Source organism: Anomaloglossus baeobatrachus, chromosome 2 (genome assembly GCF_048569485.1).
Source record: "Anomaloglossus baeobatrachus isolate aAnoBae1 chromosome 2, aAnoBae1.hap1, whole genome shotgun sequence".
Classification (NCBI taxonomy): domain Eukaryota; kingdom Metazoa; phylum Chordata; class Amphibia; order Anura; family Aromobatidae; genus Anomaloglossus; species Anomaloglossus baeobatrachus.
The window spans coordinates 743,439,125-743,456,086 of NC_134354.1; the positions used below are offsets into that span (position 1 = coordinate 743,439,125).

The following is a 16,962-nucleotide window of genomic DNA, read 5'->3' on the forward strand; positions in this document are numbered from 1 at the left end:
AGTGCCGAGACTTGCCCTTAAAGGGAGCCGAGCGACCAACCTCTTTCCCAACCAGATTGCAGGAGGGAAGGCAAAGTAGGCAATGCCGATGGCCAGGGAGACCCTCCCTGAGCAGAACACTAAGATAAGAATATTTTCCACGAGTTGTGGTAGATCTTGGCAGACCGCGGCTGGCTAGCCCGTCTCATGGTGGCAATGACGTCGTGCTCACGGTCGACCGACGGTGAGATGCCACAGATCTCGGTACCACGACCTCCCCGGCCAGTCTGGGGCGACGAGGATGGTGTGGCAGCAATCGGTAGCTGGAACTGTGACCAATCCTGAGCCAAGGCGCCTGTCGCCAGAGCTCTTTGATCGTAAGACCGCGTCATGAAAATCGGGACCTTGTTGTTGCCGAGAAGCCATGACGTCGACGTCCGTCTTCATCCTGCGGCTACAGAATTCTTGCAAACAAACGGGTGCAGAGCCCATTCCCCTGCGTCCACGCCCTGGCGACTGAGGAAGTCTGCTTCCTAGTGTCGTACGCCCGGGATGTGAACAGCTGATATGGTGTATGCTCTGTCTTCTACCCATAGCAGAATCCGCCGTACCTCTTGGGAGTCTTGTCGACTGCGTAGTCCGCCTTGGTGGTTGGTGTATGCCACCGCTGTGGATAGTCCGACTGAATTCGGATCTATTTGCATTCCAGCCACTGCAGGAAGGCTTGCAGTGCAAGATACACTGCCCAGAGCTCCAGACCACTGAGTTGAAGAGTGGACTCCTCTGAAGATGGTCTTTGACCGTCTGGAAAAGTGGCACGTTCCTGTGTAGGGACATCGACTTCCCTCCCATAAGCGAAGAAAGTGCTATTGAGGCGGACGCAGATGAAACTGCGTGAAAAAAAAAAAAAAAAAAAAAAAAAAGAGCTCGCCTCTGGATGAGGCGCCTCCTTGAAGGAGAGACTGTCCCCTCGTCTGTAGTGAACGCTGTTTGTCCAGCGGAAGCTTCACTATCGCTGAGAGAGTGTGAAAACTCTCCAGGAGATGCCAGCGATTGGGTTCAACCTTGAAAAGTTGAAGACCCACCCGAAACTCTGGGAAGGGTCCAGCGCCATGTTCAGGTTGTGTTGGCATGCTTCTAAAGGAGAGTGCCTTGACCAGTAGATTGCCCAAGTAAAGGATCACAGAGTGACCGTGAGAGCGCGGGACTGCTCCCTCTGCTGCCACGAACTTGGTGAACACCCGTGGGGCTGTCGCCAGCCAAAGGGTATGGCTACGAAACGAAATATTCTCGTCTTTAATAACGAATCGTAGCCAACGCCGGTGCCTCGGAGCAATCGGCACGTGTAGATAAGCATCCTGATGTCTATTGATGCTAGGAAAACTCCTTGAGACAGAGAGGCAATGACGGAGCGGAGTGATGCCATCCGGAACCGCCTGGTTTTCACGTGCTCGTTAAGCAGTATAAAGTCCAGAACGGGACGGAAGGAGCCGTCCTATTTTGGCACCACGACCAGGTCGGGGCAAAATGCGTATCTGGTTCCTGAAGAGGAACAGGGATTACCGCTCTTTCCGCCTGCAGAAGAGCCTCGGCTCGGTCGGTGCGGTAGTTTGAAAACAAACTGACTCTCACTCACAGGCCCTTAACCTGCGGTAGGTAAATGCCGCTAAAGCGGGGGAGTCTGCCCCCCCGCGGTTGCGGAGTGAGAGGGCTGAAAATTATGAGGAAAACGCTTTGGTAGCGGTTCCTCCGGCTGCCTTCCCCGGGCGTGATTGAGCCCGCTAGGAATCTATGCCCTTCTGGGCTTTTTGAGTCGTCTTGGATAGTTGAATGATTTCATTCAACCCTTACCAACAGACTATCACTAGATAAAGGCAACCTGGTTAAGCACTTCGTTGGAAGCAGCCTCTGTTCCAATCTCTCAACTACTAGCCTCTGCGTAAAAACACGGAGTTGGCGGATGCCACTGACGTCCGGCTCGTAGAGTCTCGGACAGCAATAACAGCATGATTCGCCATGCCGACATTGCGAGTTAAAGACGCTGCTGGGACCGAGAGTACCTGTGACAACGACCCTCTGCGCAATACTAGCTGAAATAGCTTGGAGTGCCTTCACGGCTGCGACTGCCGGAGCAGCCGACCTGCCGATAGCTTCATAGACAGATTGCAACCAGAGGCCAATCTGCCTGTCAATGGCATTTTGAAGTGAAGTCCTATCCACCACTACAACTATAGATCTAGCTGCAAGCATGGAGATTGGGGGATCCACATTTGGATACTGGGTCTAGCGCTTGACCACGTCAGGGGGAGCGACACGTGTCTCATTAATACGGTCGGAGAAACGCTTATCGTGATAAGCGTGTCGTTTCTGGACTGCGTCTCTGGAGTCAGAGTGCTAAACAAGTACTCAATATATAGAGATTTCTCTTGCTGTGAAGCTGACCCCTCCACTGGAGGAGTTGAGGGAGAAATACCCAACCTTTCGTTGATGGACGCAATAAGATTATTCACTATAGCGTCACCATCCGGTGTATCCGGATTGAGAGCGGTCTCAGGAACAGAGTCCTGAACAGCTACGTCTGCCTCATCGTACAGAGAGTACTCCAGCTGGGACCTTGACCAGTGATGTAGTCGAGGGCTAATGCCAGCGAGCCCGCTTAGGCCATCTGGGACTGTCGACCGTGTCGGATGCCTGCTCTCTGGGATGCCTGGAATCACTCTGGCGCCTTGAGATGCTCCAGATCAGGGCAGCCAGGGTCATTGCAACCATATTGCCCACGGTCTGCTTGGGGTGCAAAGTCTGTAAGATGTCAGTCATAGTCACAGACAATATATCAGCGGAAAAACTGCAACTTCGTCCCTGTCTCTGGACAGAGATCACAGGTGGTTCCTTTGGCCACATATAGCAGAGACCCCGGTTGAGCAATTGCACGCACTGGGGGTCCTGAAACCGTATGACATGCAGTACAAGCAGCATAGAAAGCCCGTGCATTGGCAACTTGTCTTTTTCTGCTGTTGTTGTCTAGCTATCTAAGAGCCTAGCCGAGGATAGCGACCGTACAGTGAATAGTCATACAAGCATGAAGTACAAATAAACACTTCAGTACATGTAGTACACGCAGCATTGAAAACTTGTGGCTTGGCACATTTGCTCTTCTGCTGCTGTTGTCTATTTATCTAGGAGCATGAGACAAGGATAGCGACATACAGTGAATGTATAGCATACAGCATGACAGTAAACACTGCAGCCCATGCAATCCAAGCAGCATTGAAAGCTTGCGCGTTAGCACCCTAGCCTTTCTGCTGCTGTTGTCTATTTATCCAGGAACATTAGCCAAGGATAGCGACATACAGTGAATGTATAGCATACAAGCATGACAGTAAACACTGCAGCCAATGCAAGTCAAGCAGCATTGAAAACTTGTGCCGTAGCACCATTGCTCTACTGCTGCTTTTGTCTGTTTATCTGGGCGCATTAGCCAAGAATAGCGACATACAGTGAATGTATATCATAACAATAAACCGTGCAGCACATGCAAGCGAAGCAGCATTGAAAGCTTGTGCCTTAGCACAAATTGCTCTACTGCTGCTGTTGCCCAATCTGACAGTAAACACTGCAGCACATGCAAACGAAGAAGCATTGAAAGCTTGTGCCTCAGCAGCATTGCTTATTTGCTGCTGTTGCCCAGAATAGCGACAGTACAGTACAGTGCATAGCATATCAGCACACAGCCCAAAAGCCCACTTCAGCATTAGTGGTGTCAGTTGCTTACCGCCCGCACAAGAGCGGGTGCGAGGTCGCCCAAAAACCTGTGACTGGTTCCGTTCTCCCAGAGTGGAAACCATAATGGCTGCCGGCTTCTCTTCCCCGTCCTGTGCAGAGGGGCGGGCCGTGGGCGAGCCCCAGCCAAGAGCGGGAACCCGGCGTCTCACTGTGTTCAGTGAGAGGGGGCTGGAGAATGCAAAGCAGACTCCAGCTCCCTGCGCTGAGCTACTGTACAGCGTCCCGCCCCTCCTCTGACTGGCAGGGCTGGGGCGGGAACGAAACGAAAACTAGGCCGCAAAGCCGGGGACTCGAGTAATAAGCGCGGCCGTCCTATGTGCACGGCCGACGCCGAAGTCCCCCGGCGCACCACAAGTCCCAGCCGCGCCACAATGTAAAAAACAACCAGCAGCGGCCGGCGCGGCCGTTTTCAATACATAAATTCACTCAGCAAAGCTGCAGTGAATAATAGCACCAGCGCTCCGCGCTGTTGTCCCCGGCGCACTAACACTCCCAGCAATGCTGGTGTGTGTGGGCGCGATGTGCATGGGAACACAGAGTACCTTGATGTAGCAGGGCCCTGTCCCTGACGATACTCAGCTCCATATCCAGCAGGTTCTTTTGGGTCTGTGGATGGAGCTCGGTCTCTGTGCCTGGAGACCGGTAAGATCCCACTTCACCCAGAGCCCCTCATGGGGATGGGGAAGGAAAACAGCATGTGGGCTCCGGCCTCTGTACTAGCAATAAGTACCTCAACCTTACAACACCATCCACGGGTGAGAAGGGAGCATGCTGGGGGCCCTATATGGGCCCTCTTTTCTTCCATCCGACATAGTCAGCAGCTGCTGCTGACTAAAATCTGTGGAGCTATGCATGGATGTCTGACCTCCTTCGCACACAAAGCTAAAACTAGAGAACCCGTGATATCACGGGGGGGTATAGCCAGAAGGGGAGGGGCCTTGCACTTTTTAGTGTAGTGCTTTGTGTGGCCTCCGGAGGGCAGTAGCTATACCCCAATCGTCTGGGTCTCCCAATAGAGCGCTGAAGAAAGTATCTTTAAATAGGGCTTGGGCAGCCTTTTCAGGATATGTAACTCTTATAGCTTTATGCTGGCCAATGGTGTTTCAGTAAGCCCTGGAAATTTTATAGTCAGAAGCTGGCTAGTGAAATAAATGTATGTTAAAGCAAAATGAATATTCACCCCTTCCCTAGTCCATAATCGCATCACCCCTCTGCACCGGCGTCAGTGATTGGGTATAATCAGACTGCCATATTACACACCTGATGTTTCCATGAGTCAACAGGAGATCTAACATGGGTCACAAAGTGAGTGACGCCCTGCAGAAAGGCCCTGATCTGAGAGTGGGATTCCTTTGGAAAAGAATAGAGAGTGCGGAAACCTGGCCCTTAAGGGAGCTAAGGGACAGCCCGGACTCGAGACCAGACTGTAAGAAAGCCAGCAAGGAGGGGAGCGAAAAGGATAAGGGAGCAACCTGGTGAGCTTCATATTAGTGAAAGAAGATCTTCCATGTGCAATGGTAGATAGTAGATTAAAAGGGTTTCCTCACCTTGTGCATGGTCTGAATGATCTGATTAGAAAACCCCCCAGCCTTTAAAACTGGAGCTTCAATTCCCATGCAGTTAAAAACGGATTTTTGTGTACTCACCGTAAAATCGTTTTCTCTTAGCCATCATTGGGGGACACAAGACCATGGGTGTTATGCTGCTTATCCATAGGAGGACACTAAGTAGATGCAAAGATGTTAGCTCCTCCCATGCAGTATACACCCCCTGGCTCAGCCAGGCTACTTCAGTTTTAGTACACAAGCAGTAGGAGAACAAGTAACAAAAAACGTGAGTGAATACTCATAACAAAAAAGTACTGAGACAGAAAAAAACTAAGGCCCAACAGGGCAAAAGGGAGGGTGCTGTGTCCCCCAATGATGGCTAAGAGAAAACGATTTTACAGTGAGTACACAAAAATCCGTTTTTCTCTAACGCCTCATTGGGGGACACAGGACCATGGGACGTCCTAAAGCAGTCCATGGGTGGGTAAACAATAAACAACGCAACCCAAGGACTAGGAACCAGTCCCAGATAGCCAGGAGCGCCTACTGAGATAGGTACTCCACTATTGTTTGCAGAATTTTCCTACCTAGGTTCGCCTCAGCCGAAGCCTGGGTATGGACTCAGTAATGCTTTGAAACAGTATGCAGGCAAGACCAGGTCGCAGCCTTACACCTCTGTTCCACTGAAGCCTGATGCCTAATGGCCCAAGAGGCGCCAACTGCTAGCGTGGAATGAGTCCGCAGCCCACTAGGAATGGGCTTGAGTTGCAAGCGGTAGACCTCCTGGATCACAGAGCGAATCCAGCAAGCCAGCGTTGCCTATGAAGCTGCCTCTCCTTTCTTAGGCCTTTCAAGAATGACGAACAAGGAGTCTATGCTCCTAAAGGGGCTGTCCTAGGTACGTAATATATGAGAGCCCTCACAAGGTCTAGCGAATATAGAACCCTTTCCACCCCAAGGACTGGGTGTGGACAAAAGGAAGGCAGAACAATGACCTCGTTCATATGAAACGGGGAAGTAACCTTCGGAAAAAAATCCGGAAGGGGGCGTAGAACCACCTTGTCCTGATGAAAGATCAGAAAGGGTTCTGCCAGTTCCGAAACTTGTCTGATGGACGTAATCGCCACTAAGAATGTTACCTTCCAGGAGAGAAGAGCAAGAGAAGATTCCTTAAGAGGTTCAAAAGGGGACCTCTGGATACCGTCCAAAACGAGATTGAGGTCCCATGGGTCCAGCGACCGTTTATACAGGGAAACTAGATGGGAAACACCCTTGAGGAAAGTCTTGACTTGCGGATTTCAAGCAAGGCGGTATTGATAGAATATCGAGAGAGATGAAACCTGCCCCTTAAGGGAGCTGAGGGCCAACCCCTTTTGCAACCTGACTGCCAAAAAAAAAAAATCAAGAATTATGCAAGAATTATGGGGATCGCCAGAGGCATAGGTTGGACATTAGATTCCCTGCACTGGGAAAGGAAAGTTTTTCACGTACGGTGGTAAAAACAGGATGAAGGCCGGCTTTCGGGCACTGTACATGGTGGAGATGACCGCAGGAGAGAATCTCGCTCTTGTTAAAGTCCAGGTCTCAATGGCCAGGCCGTCAGCTTCAGGGCTCTGGAGTTCTGATGGGAAATGGGCCCTTGGGTCAGCAGGTCTGGGATGCTTACGAGGTGCCATGAGCAATTGTACTAATTCAGCATACCAGGCGCACCTGGGCTAGTCCGGTGCTATTAGTATCACCGGGACTCCTTCTGCCTTGATCTTCCAGATTACTCGCGGCAGCAGGGGCAGAGGCGAAAAACATGTAAGGCAGCCTGAAACGACTTCAGGAGACAAGAGCATCCACGCCAATGGACTGTGGATCACGTCACCTGGCTAAGAACGCGGGTACCTTTGCGTTCAACCTTGAGGCCATTAGATCCACGTCTGGTGTACTCCAGTGAGTGCAGATGTGTGGGAACACTTCTGGGAGAAAACCACTCTCCGGCAGCCAGTCCTTGGCGACTTAGAAGGTCCGCCGCCCAGTTCTCTACTCCCGGTATGTGTAACGCTGAAAACACAGACCCCCATCGATTCGGCCCAGGTGAGGATCCTGAGGACCTCGAGATAAGCTGTCTTGCTGCTGGTACCTCCTGCCGATTGACCTACGCCACAGCTGTTGCATTGTCCAATTGGACCCGAATCAAACGACCTGCTAGCAGAAGGGGGAAATTACCTGAGCGCGAGAAGATCGCGCTGATTTTCAGGATGATTTCTGAGAAGGGAAGACTCCTGGGGTGTCCAACGTCCCGAAGCAGTGTGGAGCCAGTACGCTGCTCCCCAGACTAAGAGGCTGACGTCTGTGGTCAGGAGTAGCCAGTCCACTTGGGGGAGAAAAACTCCTTCTCGATATGGAAGAGGACTGAAGCCACCAGCAAAGCGCATACCTGACTGAAGGTGTCAGGTGAAAAGTTCGTCCAAGGAAAAGGAGCTCTTTTCCCAGGCAGCTAGAAGCGCAAGCTGCAGTGGGCGGTGGTGTGGCTAAGCGAGCAGCACTGCCTCTATAGCCGCCGCTATCTTACCTAGCACTCTCATACTGAATCGTATGTAGAGGGCAGTGTACCGCTTGTTGTAGAGCAATCGCCTTGTCTTGAGGGGAAAATATCAAGCCCCGAAGAGTGTCCAGGGACATGGCCAGAGAGGTGACTGATTTTGACGGGACCGGGGATGATTTGACTGGAGTCAGAAGCCGCCCTAAGCGGGATAGGGTGCCCACAGAGATCTGCACGCTGGTTGAGCCCTTTATGAGGAGGTCATCCAAGCAAGGCAGAACAGCCACTCTCCTGGCGTGAAGGGCACTCATGGTGGCCGCCATGACCTTAGTTAAGACCCTTGGTGCTGTGGCAGAGCCGAGGGTAGGGCCACAAACGAAAAAAAAAAGAAGTCCTGAACCGCGAAGCGGAGGAACTTTTGGTGAGCTGGAGCGATGGGTATGTGCAGGTACGTGTCCCTGATAGCTAGGGAGGCAAGGAATTCTCCTTCGACCACAAAAGGTAATAATGGACCCTAGGAAGTCCATTCTGAATCTCCTTACATGCACATGTTTGCTCAGGTGTTAGAGGTCCAGGATGGGACGAACTGACCCGTCCTTTTTTAAGGATCACGAGAGGTTGGAATAGAAAGTCCTGAACCTCTCGCCGTCCGGAACAGGTACCATCACCCCCGCCGTTTGGAGGGAGTGGATTGCTGAGGAGAAGGCCTCGTGGTGTTTTAGAGCCTTGGGGGGGTTTGAGAGAAAAGACTGACCAGGGGATCGGGTCCAGAATTCAATGTGGTAACCGGAAGACACAAGGTATCACACCCATTTGTGGTCTGAGGCGGCGGCCCAGATGGAGGAGGACGAGACTCCTCGGTCTTTGTCTAGACTGCCAGGACGAGGTGGACTCGAGGAGGGCTGAGAAGGTCGGGCCCTGCGTGTCTAGTAAAAAACATCCTGGGCTAGAGTTGGGGGAGGGAGGTACTCTTTTCCTCCCGTGGCGTCAGACAAAAAAAGAGCCTGTCCAGATGATCGCAAACCATCGGTCTGGAAAGGAGTACTGTGAGAGGCTTCTTAGAGACAGAGTCCGCTCTCCATTATCGGAACCAGAGGGCCTTACGGATGGCTATGGTATTTGAGGCGGCAATAACTGCGCAGGTAGCAGCGCCGAGGGAGGCCTGCATGAGGTACTCTGCCACCGCAGCAATGTGAACTGTTACATCTGTGAGGGTCTGAGGGAAACTGGTAGTCCTGGTGCCTGTGCGACCCACACGGAAGGGGAGAGGGACTCGCGGCCTCAAGGCAGAGTGATCGAGCTGCTCCACTTGTCTGTCTGTCGGGTCCTTGAAGGAGGATCCATCAAGTAAAAGACAGGAGTGGTCCTTCAGGCAGGCGGAAGCCGGGTGAGGGTCCACCGAGGCCGGATCAGCCCAGCCCTTAGAGACAGCTAAGCCAAAGGGGTATCGGGACTCCATGAGTTTACGGATACCGAAGCGGCGTTAAAATCCCTTTTTTTTTTTGAGGTTTCTTCACCCTTTTAAAAGGAGCCCGCAGGGTCAGTAGTAGTGGATGGGAGATCTTCCACACGCAGAGTTTTGGTTGATTGCTGCAATAAGTCCATCGCAGCTTGATCGCTCGGGGAGGTTGAAACCAAGGAATCATCCCGGTACAAACATCATTCCCCTTCCTCCGGCTCCTCAGAGACCGCGGAACATGTGGGAGAACCCCATCTGTGTACCCCAGAGGGAGAACCATGGGGGTCATGCCCTTTTTCTGATCTGCAACCGGTGAAGCAGAGGGCTGATTCTTATCAGAAGGACCCTCTATAGAGGTGTCATCAGGCTGCGTTCTGTCCAGGGGCCCCGAGGGGTGTGAGGACGATGTTGCATAGCCAGCACCAGGTTCTGGGAACTGTGCCCATTCCGGGGGACTGGGAGCCGTAAGCGGTTGCTGCGGTGGTGGCGGGTGGTAAGCTACAGGGGCATCGGACTCACAGAAGGAAGAGGTGCTATCATCCCCTAGTAGCTCAGCGTCTTATAGTTGTTGCTGCAGTTGTGCAGGGCATAAAACATGTGACTGCAGCCCCTGGCTGATGAGCCACAAACTGAATGTAATGAGGGAGCAGTGCTCTGCATAGCTAATATGCAAGTGAGGCTATAACTCACCCAGAACACTGATAGCCCTTCCCCCCCTCCTCCTGTGTCACAGTTCCTGTGGGAAGGAGGATGTTGAATGTTTCACGAATGTCCATGTCATCCTTGGCCTGCTGTGCAGGGGCCATGCTAATCTTCTGTGTAGCTCTGCATTTGAGCATATGTGCTGCCGAAGCTAGCACCCTGTGTGGGGGGGGCGTGGCTTATCGAGTGTTGGAGGGGACGGGGCTTAGCTCTGACAAGAAGGCATGAGAAAATAGAATGAACAAAAAAACAAAAAATGGTGGGAAGGGACTCCCCTTCCCCCTCCAGCCCTGCACAACAATGGTGGACAGAAAAACCTCTATAAGTGTACCACAGCTGCAGCTGCACTGAGTCCTGGGAGCTCTCCCCCTCCCCCCGCCACAGGTGGAATGTTATGTAGGAGTCTGCAATCACAGCCCATGTGCATCCAGTCAGTGTGACCTTTGCTCCAATTTCCTGTCAGGGAGCCAGTGTGCAGATTCTGACGCCTGCTGGCAGAACTTGTATCAACTCAGACCCTGCCAGAGGGGCTGAGGAAGTTTTCCATCTGCTCTGGGCTCTGGAAAAATCGTAATGATCTCACCTCAGCTCCTGTGGAGATGGCAGTCTGGTCACACTTGGTGCAGAACTTGCATCAACTCAGAGTCTGCAAGAGGGGATGAGGAAGTTTTCATCTGCTCTGGGCTCTGGAAAAAAGAGAATTTTGTTACTTACCGTAAATTCTTTTTCTTATAGTTCCGTCATGGGAGACCCAGACCATGGGTGTATAGCTACTGCCCCCGGAGGACACACAAAGTTACTACACTCAAAACGTGTAGCTCCTCCCTCCTAGCATATACACCCCCTGCTAGCCAGTCCTAGCCAGTTTAGTGCAAAAGCTGAAGGAGGACATCCACCCACAAGAAGAGACAGAGTAAAATCCGGAAGAACCGGAACTTCTGTCTACAACAATAACAGCCGGTGAAGACACACGGAACAAGAAACCTGCCAACAGGCAATAGGGAGGGTGCTGGGTCTCCCATGACGGAACTATAAGAAAAAGAATTTACGGTAAGTAACAAAATTCTCTTTTTCTTTATCGTTCATATGGGAGACCCAGACCATGGGACGTTCAAAAGCAGTCCATGGGTGGGAATAAACAGACAACTGAGAAGCAGGCAAACCTAACTTCACAAATGGGCGACAGACGCCGGAAAAATGCGTCTGCCCAAGCCCGCGTCTGCCAAAGCATGAGCATGCCTTGGGTAGTGCTTCGAAAAAGTATGCAGACTAATTCGAGCTGCAGTCTGACAGACCTACTGAGCCGTAACCTGGTGCCTGAAAGCCCAAAAAGGCGCCGACAGGTCTGATCAAATGTGCTCTGATCCCCGGCGGGGAAGGCACTTGAGTACACTTGTAGGTCTCGGAAATGGCCGACCTAAGCCAACGAACCAGGGTCGGCTTAGATGCCGAGAGACCGCTACGCTGACTAGCAGTCAGCACCAGAGAGAGGTGCACCGCCTAATAACGGCGGTGCGAGACACATAGATCCGGAGCGCCCGCACCAGATCCAGGATATGCAACGCTTCCTCAAGCGATGAACAGGAGCCGGACAAAAGGAAGGCAGGAAAATTGCCCCGGATAAGGTGGGGCAGTAACCACCTTAGGGAAAAAAATCCGGAGTCGGACGAAGACCACCTTGTTTTGATGCAAAAGACCAAAAAAAAAAGGGGGTGACTCCGAGAGAGTGCAGCCAGAACTCTCTGGCGGGAAAATATAGCCACTAGAAAGACTACTTTCTGTGAAAGATGAAACAAAGAAACCTCCCTAAGAGGCGCAAAGGGGGGTTTCCGGGAACCGGGAGGACCGGATTAAGGTCCCAGGGCTCCATAGGCCGCCGGAAAGGCGGAATGATGTGAGATGCGCCCTTAAAGGAGCGCACCGGAGCCAGCCGGACAATACGCCGCTGGCACATACTGACAGAGCCGAGACCTGTCCGTTAATGAGGGATAGTCCTAGCTGTAGACCGGACTGTGGAAGGGACAGGAGGGTCGGCAAGGCCAAAAAGGTCAAAGGACACTTTGGAGCTCGAGTCATAGCGGAGATGACTTCAGGAAGGATATCAGAAGTCGCCAAGATCCAGGACTCAAGAGCTACGCCGTCAATCTGAGAATTCAGAATTCTGACAGAAAAAACGGACCTTTTGAGAAAAGGTCTGAACGGTCCGGAAGATGCCATGGCAACCCAACGGACAGAAGGAGCAGGTCAGAGTACCAAGCCTGCCTGGGTCAGTCTGGAGTATGAGAATGACCCGACGGCCCCCTTTACTGATCTTGCGCAGGACTCTGGACAAGAGGTAGAGGGTGAAATACGTAAAGAGACGAAGCTGGGATCAAACATGAACCAGTGTGTCTACCGCAAAACCTGAGGATTGTGGACCACGGTTGGACAGCTGAAATAGTCTGCCTCGCAGTTTTCACATCTAGGATGTGGGCTGCGGATACGGTGGACTAGGAGTCCCTTGTCCACTGAAGAATGTTGAGCCGCCAAGATTGCCAGGCGGCTGAGTGTCCCGCCCTGGAAGCTGATGTAGGAAAACGCTGTCACGTTGTCCGACTGGACTCGAATGTGCCTAGCTGCCAACAGATGGTGAAGGCTTAGATAGCTAGAAATACAGCTCTGATTTCCAGCACATTGATCCAGAGGGCTGATTCGGACAGAGTCCAAACGCCCTGCGCTCCACGGTGGAGATATACTGCTCCCAAGGCGGATAGGCTAGCATCCTGGTGAGGATCACCCGGGACGGGGCCAGGAAGGAGCGCCCATGAGACAGAGTGGCCGAAGCCACCACTGAAACGAGCCCGTGGTCAGTGGCGAAGCCACCACCCCGTGGGAGGAGGGAGTTCGCTTGTACAGCGGAAAACATCCAGTCTCAGAGGACGCAGGAGGAACTGGGCAAGGAATCGCTCCCATTGACGCCACCGTCTGACCAGCACCTGTATATGGTGTCTGATAGAACGACGTCGACCGCCAGCGGAGGGACTACTGATCGACTAAGAGCAGCTTCACAAGTGCCGACAGAGTCTCGAGAAGGCCGTCCAGGGCAAAAGATCACTGCAAATCCCTAGGGGTGCAGGACCTTAAGCACAGCTGCCCCAATGAGAATACTCGAGGGGCCGTGGCTAACCCCAAGGGAAAAGCCACAAATTGGACCACTCCGATTGTCAAAACGTAGTCAACGCTGGTGTGAAACTGCGATTGACTCCTGCAGATAGGCATCCCTGATGCCGATGGCTGCTAGGGAATCTCCTTGGGTTCTTGATTGATCCGGTGAAAAACACACGGAACAAAACCGAGACTCCATGTGAAAACGCCACACCTGACTATGCTTGAAAAGCTAAAGATCCAGGTCGGAAGGCACCGCCCTCTTCGGGGACTAGTAATAGATTTAAGCAAAAATCTCAGAACCGTTCCCAGTCGGGAACCGGTACAATTACTCCATTGGCCTGCAAGAAATGCCTTGGTCTGTGAGAAGACGGCGGCCTTGGAGCCGGGAGGAGTTGACAGAAAAAATCTGTTTGGCGGGTGGACAGAATTCCATCCTGTAGCCATGGGAGATATAATCCCGCCCCCACTGAACGGAGACGTGTTAGAACCCTACGTCGCCAAGTGGAGAGAGCCTGCCCCCGACCAAGGAGGTTGTTGGCGTGGCTAGATAGCTCGGAGGAAGCTGACTCAGTGGCAGCATCTCCTGCGGTCCTCTGAAGACGCAGCTTCGAGCCATTTGGTTCTATGAACCTAGGCCGAGCGAGAGGACGATCAGATGGAGGAACGGAAACCACCGAAACCTCAACTGATTCCTGCCCTGGACAGGTTCCCTGGTTTAGGTTTGTGGCAAGGAAGAACACTCCCCGCCAAGAGCTTCCTTAATTTCATCCAGTTGGTTCCGAGGAAACTGGTCCCTCCGAAGCCACAGGGGCCTGCGGATAGCGAGGAAAGTAGCCAAGACCACCGCCGTGCGGTGTCCAGCCTGGCAGACCTGGCAGAGGATGAAAAGACTGAAGTCTGGAAGTTCAGGCAACCGTTTTGGGCATAGAGTCCCTGTGCGGGAATGCATCTCCTCCAGAGAAGCAGAGAAGGAACAAAAAAAACGCACTGCTGTAAAGCTGAGGAGAACGAAGCTCCTGCCGCCCCCATACCGACTTGGCCAAAAGGACAACCGGGCGGACTGCAACCTTAAGTGAGGAGCCATCAGCCACTGACATAACGGTCCGGGCTGAGCCACTTGAGGTGAATGAGCCCACTTCTTGACCACCATTGGTGGACAGGGGAAACACAGTCCTCAGAATCACGCTTCATGGGAAGCGACTGTCAGAGCGGACCCTGGGCTGGTGACAGGGGTCTGAAAACTGGAGTGGTTAAGGAACACACGTTGTGTTCACCTAGATAAGGTAATTCCGGCTGATTGAGGTCCAGTACAAAATTAATGTACCGTGGGATCCTTATAGAGGTGCCGTCAGCCACTGATACAACTATCCGGGCTGAAAGTCTAGACACCGGAGTGGCCACCCTTGGCGAATGAGTACACTCCTTGACCACCTCTGATGGGAGGGGGAGACAGGCAGAAGAACCCCGCTGTGGGGTCTGCAGGACAGGCTGTGGGCTTGGACGCAGCGGGCTGAAAACTGGAGTGGTTAAGGAACACACTCCTCGTCCTATTAAAGGTATACTGATGCCTTTCTGCCAGCGGGGAATACTCCCCTGATACAGGCGGATGGATGTCCAGTACAAGTATAATGGACGCAATCCAATCATTCGCATCTGCGTCACCTACGGACGGATCAATGTACATAAGGTAGCGTCCGCTGGTAGAGACATCCTCCTCGTCCAGTGAGTCAGCTCGTAATCGGAGCTGCGGGACGGGGAGGACAGGGGACCCTGCGTCTCCCTGTCAGGAGGACGGGGTCTGAGCCCAGAAGGAGAGTCCCTTGTGAGCTTTGCTGAGCGAGCTGAAGCAGAAAACGCCCTGAGAAGGGGGCTGCATGCTCAGCAGATGCCGGGACAGCCGACCCCTGGAAATAGGATTCCCCCAGGGGTCAGCCACCGAAACCGGAGCAGCTGGAGGGACCATTAATGAGCCTCCAAGCTGAGGGGCCACAGTGGTTATGAGCTCGGTTCATTCGCATCTCCTGCAGTGGACAATAAAAACAGCCTGCAGCCTCGCTCTGTGAGACATGCTGCAGAGGTGGGGGCTCTGTCTAGAATGTCTAGAATACCCAAGCCAGGGGTTCAGCCTGGGGAGACTCCAGGCTGAGGTACCACCACATAAGAACCATTACAGTGTGGGTCTGTGCCGGTTCAGGCAATATCAGCTTACATGCAGAACATGTAGTGTACAGCCTTGGAGCTTTGCTGCTAGTGTGAGACATGCTGCTGAGGAGGAGGTTCTATAATAAAGAATTAACTCCTTCAGAATGCCCTGAGAGTGTATAAAAGTGCACAACCAGAGGTTGTGACTATCAGGCCGCTATATGAGTGCCCTCCGGATTCCAAGCCTGGACCCCCAGCCAGATTCACTCCCTCTGCACTGCAGAGCAGCCAGCGCCGACCAGTGTACTAAGAACGCTGAGAAAATGGCGCCAGAGTGAGGGGGGGGGGGCGGGGGTTAACCCAGGAGCGGGAATCTGAGTGCTAAGGAGATGTACAGGAGAGGGAATCATCTCCTCAAAAAGGAGTGTCCTCCCCTGTGCAGAGCGGCCGGCGGGCGGCGCTGCAGTGTCCCCCTGCATGACTGACATGCAGGGGAACGAAACGAAACTAGGCCGCGGCTGAAGCCGGGGCCTAGAGTTATGCATGCGGCCGACAATCAGGCATCATCGGCGCGGTTCTCAGTAAAAACCGTGGAACCGGCCGGAAACACAGTAAAAAGCAGCATTATCAAAGTAAATCACTGTCCCCCCCAATAAAAGTGCCCCACATTGCAGAAGCACCCTCTGAATAACGTCTCTATACTTAGCTTTGAGACGCAGGGCCCAGTCCCTGGGTGGGGTGGGGGTTCAGTGCTCCGTCCAGCAGGGTCCTGCAAAAGGGCTGCGGATGGAGGCCGGTCTCCTGCAAGGCAGTGAGAACCGTGTTGGCTCTAACTTCAAGCCAGAGCCCCTAAGGGATGGTGAAGGAGCACGGCATGAAGGGCTCCTGCCCTGAAGTCAACCTTAACAGCACCGTCGCCAGGGGGGTGAGAAGGGACATGCCGGGAGTCCAGTGGACCCGCTTTTCTTCCAAATCTTTAGAAAAAATGAAAAATCAAAAAAGGATGCATGTGTGTGTGTGATCCTCCTGACACAAAGCATGAAACTGGCTAGGACTGGCTAGCAGGGGGTGTATATGCTAGGAGGGAGGAGCTACACGTTTTGAGTGTAGTGACTTTGTGTGTCCTCCGGGGGCAGTAGCTATACACCCATGGTCTGGGTCTCCCATAGGAACGATAAAGAAATCAGTGCCATGAGACCTGTCGTCCAGTGAGTAACAGCCCAGGATCCAGCGTCGCAGGAGGGGGTACGGGGAGGCGATACTCCGCGTTCCCGCCTGTTGATTGTTTGGGGAAATCGGTCCCCGATTAAACCGTTGCCCTCTAAAACCAAAAAAATTCTTGCTGCAGTAGTCTGCAGAGATGTGCCTCCTATAGACACTAAGCTAAAACTGAAGTAGCCTGGCTGAGCCAGGGGGTGTATACTGCAGGGGAGGAGCTAACATCTTTGCATCTACTTAGTGTCCTCCTATGGATAACCAGCATAACACACATGGTCCTGTGTCCCCCAATGAGGCGTCAGAGAAATTGAGAATCTGTGTATTCTGGTGGAAGAGGGGACCCTGGAAAAAAGATCCGGAGGATCTGGAAGCTTTCAAGGGATGTCTCCAAGAAGACGTCTCTTGGCACTCCTTCCACCTTGACCTTTTGACCTTCCTTCTGGATGACCTGGCAG

General features: G+C 52.8%; 1 protein-coding gene and 1 pseudogene across 1 annotated transcript in view; both read right to left on the minus strand.

Annotated features, from left to right (window-relative positions):
• The window catches only part of ALKBH8 (alkB homolog 8, tRNA methyltransferase), a 98,761-nt gene that overhangs the window by 60,408 nt on the left and 21,391 nt on the right, over window positions 1-16,962 (minus strand). The gene's annotated exons all lie outside the window — the stretch shown is intronic.
• LOC142292799 (U6 spliceosomal RNA) lies at window positions 10,045-10,158 on the minus strand (annotated as a pseudogene).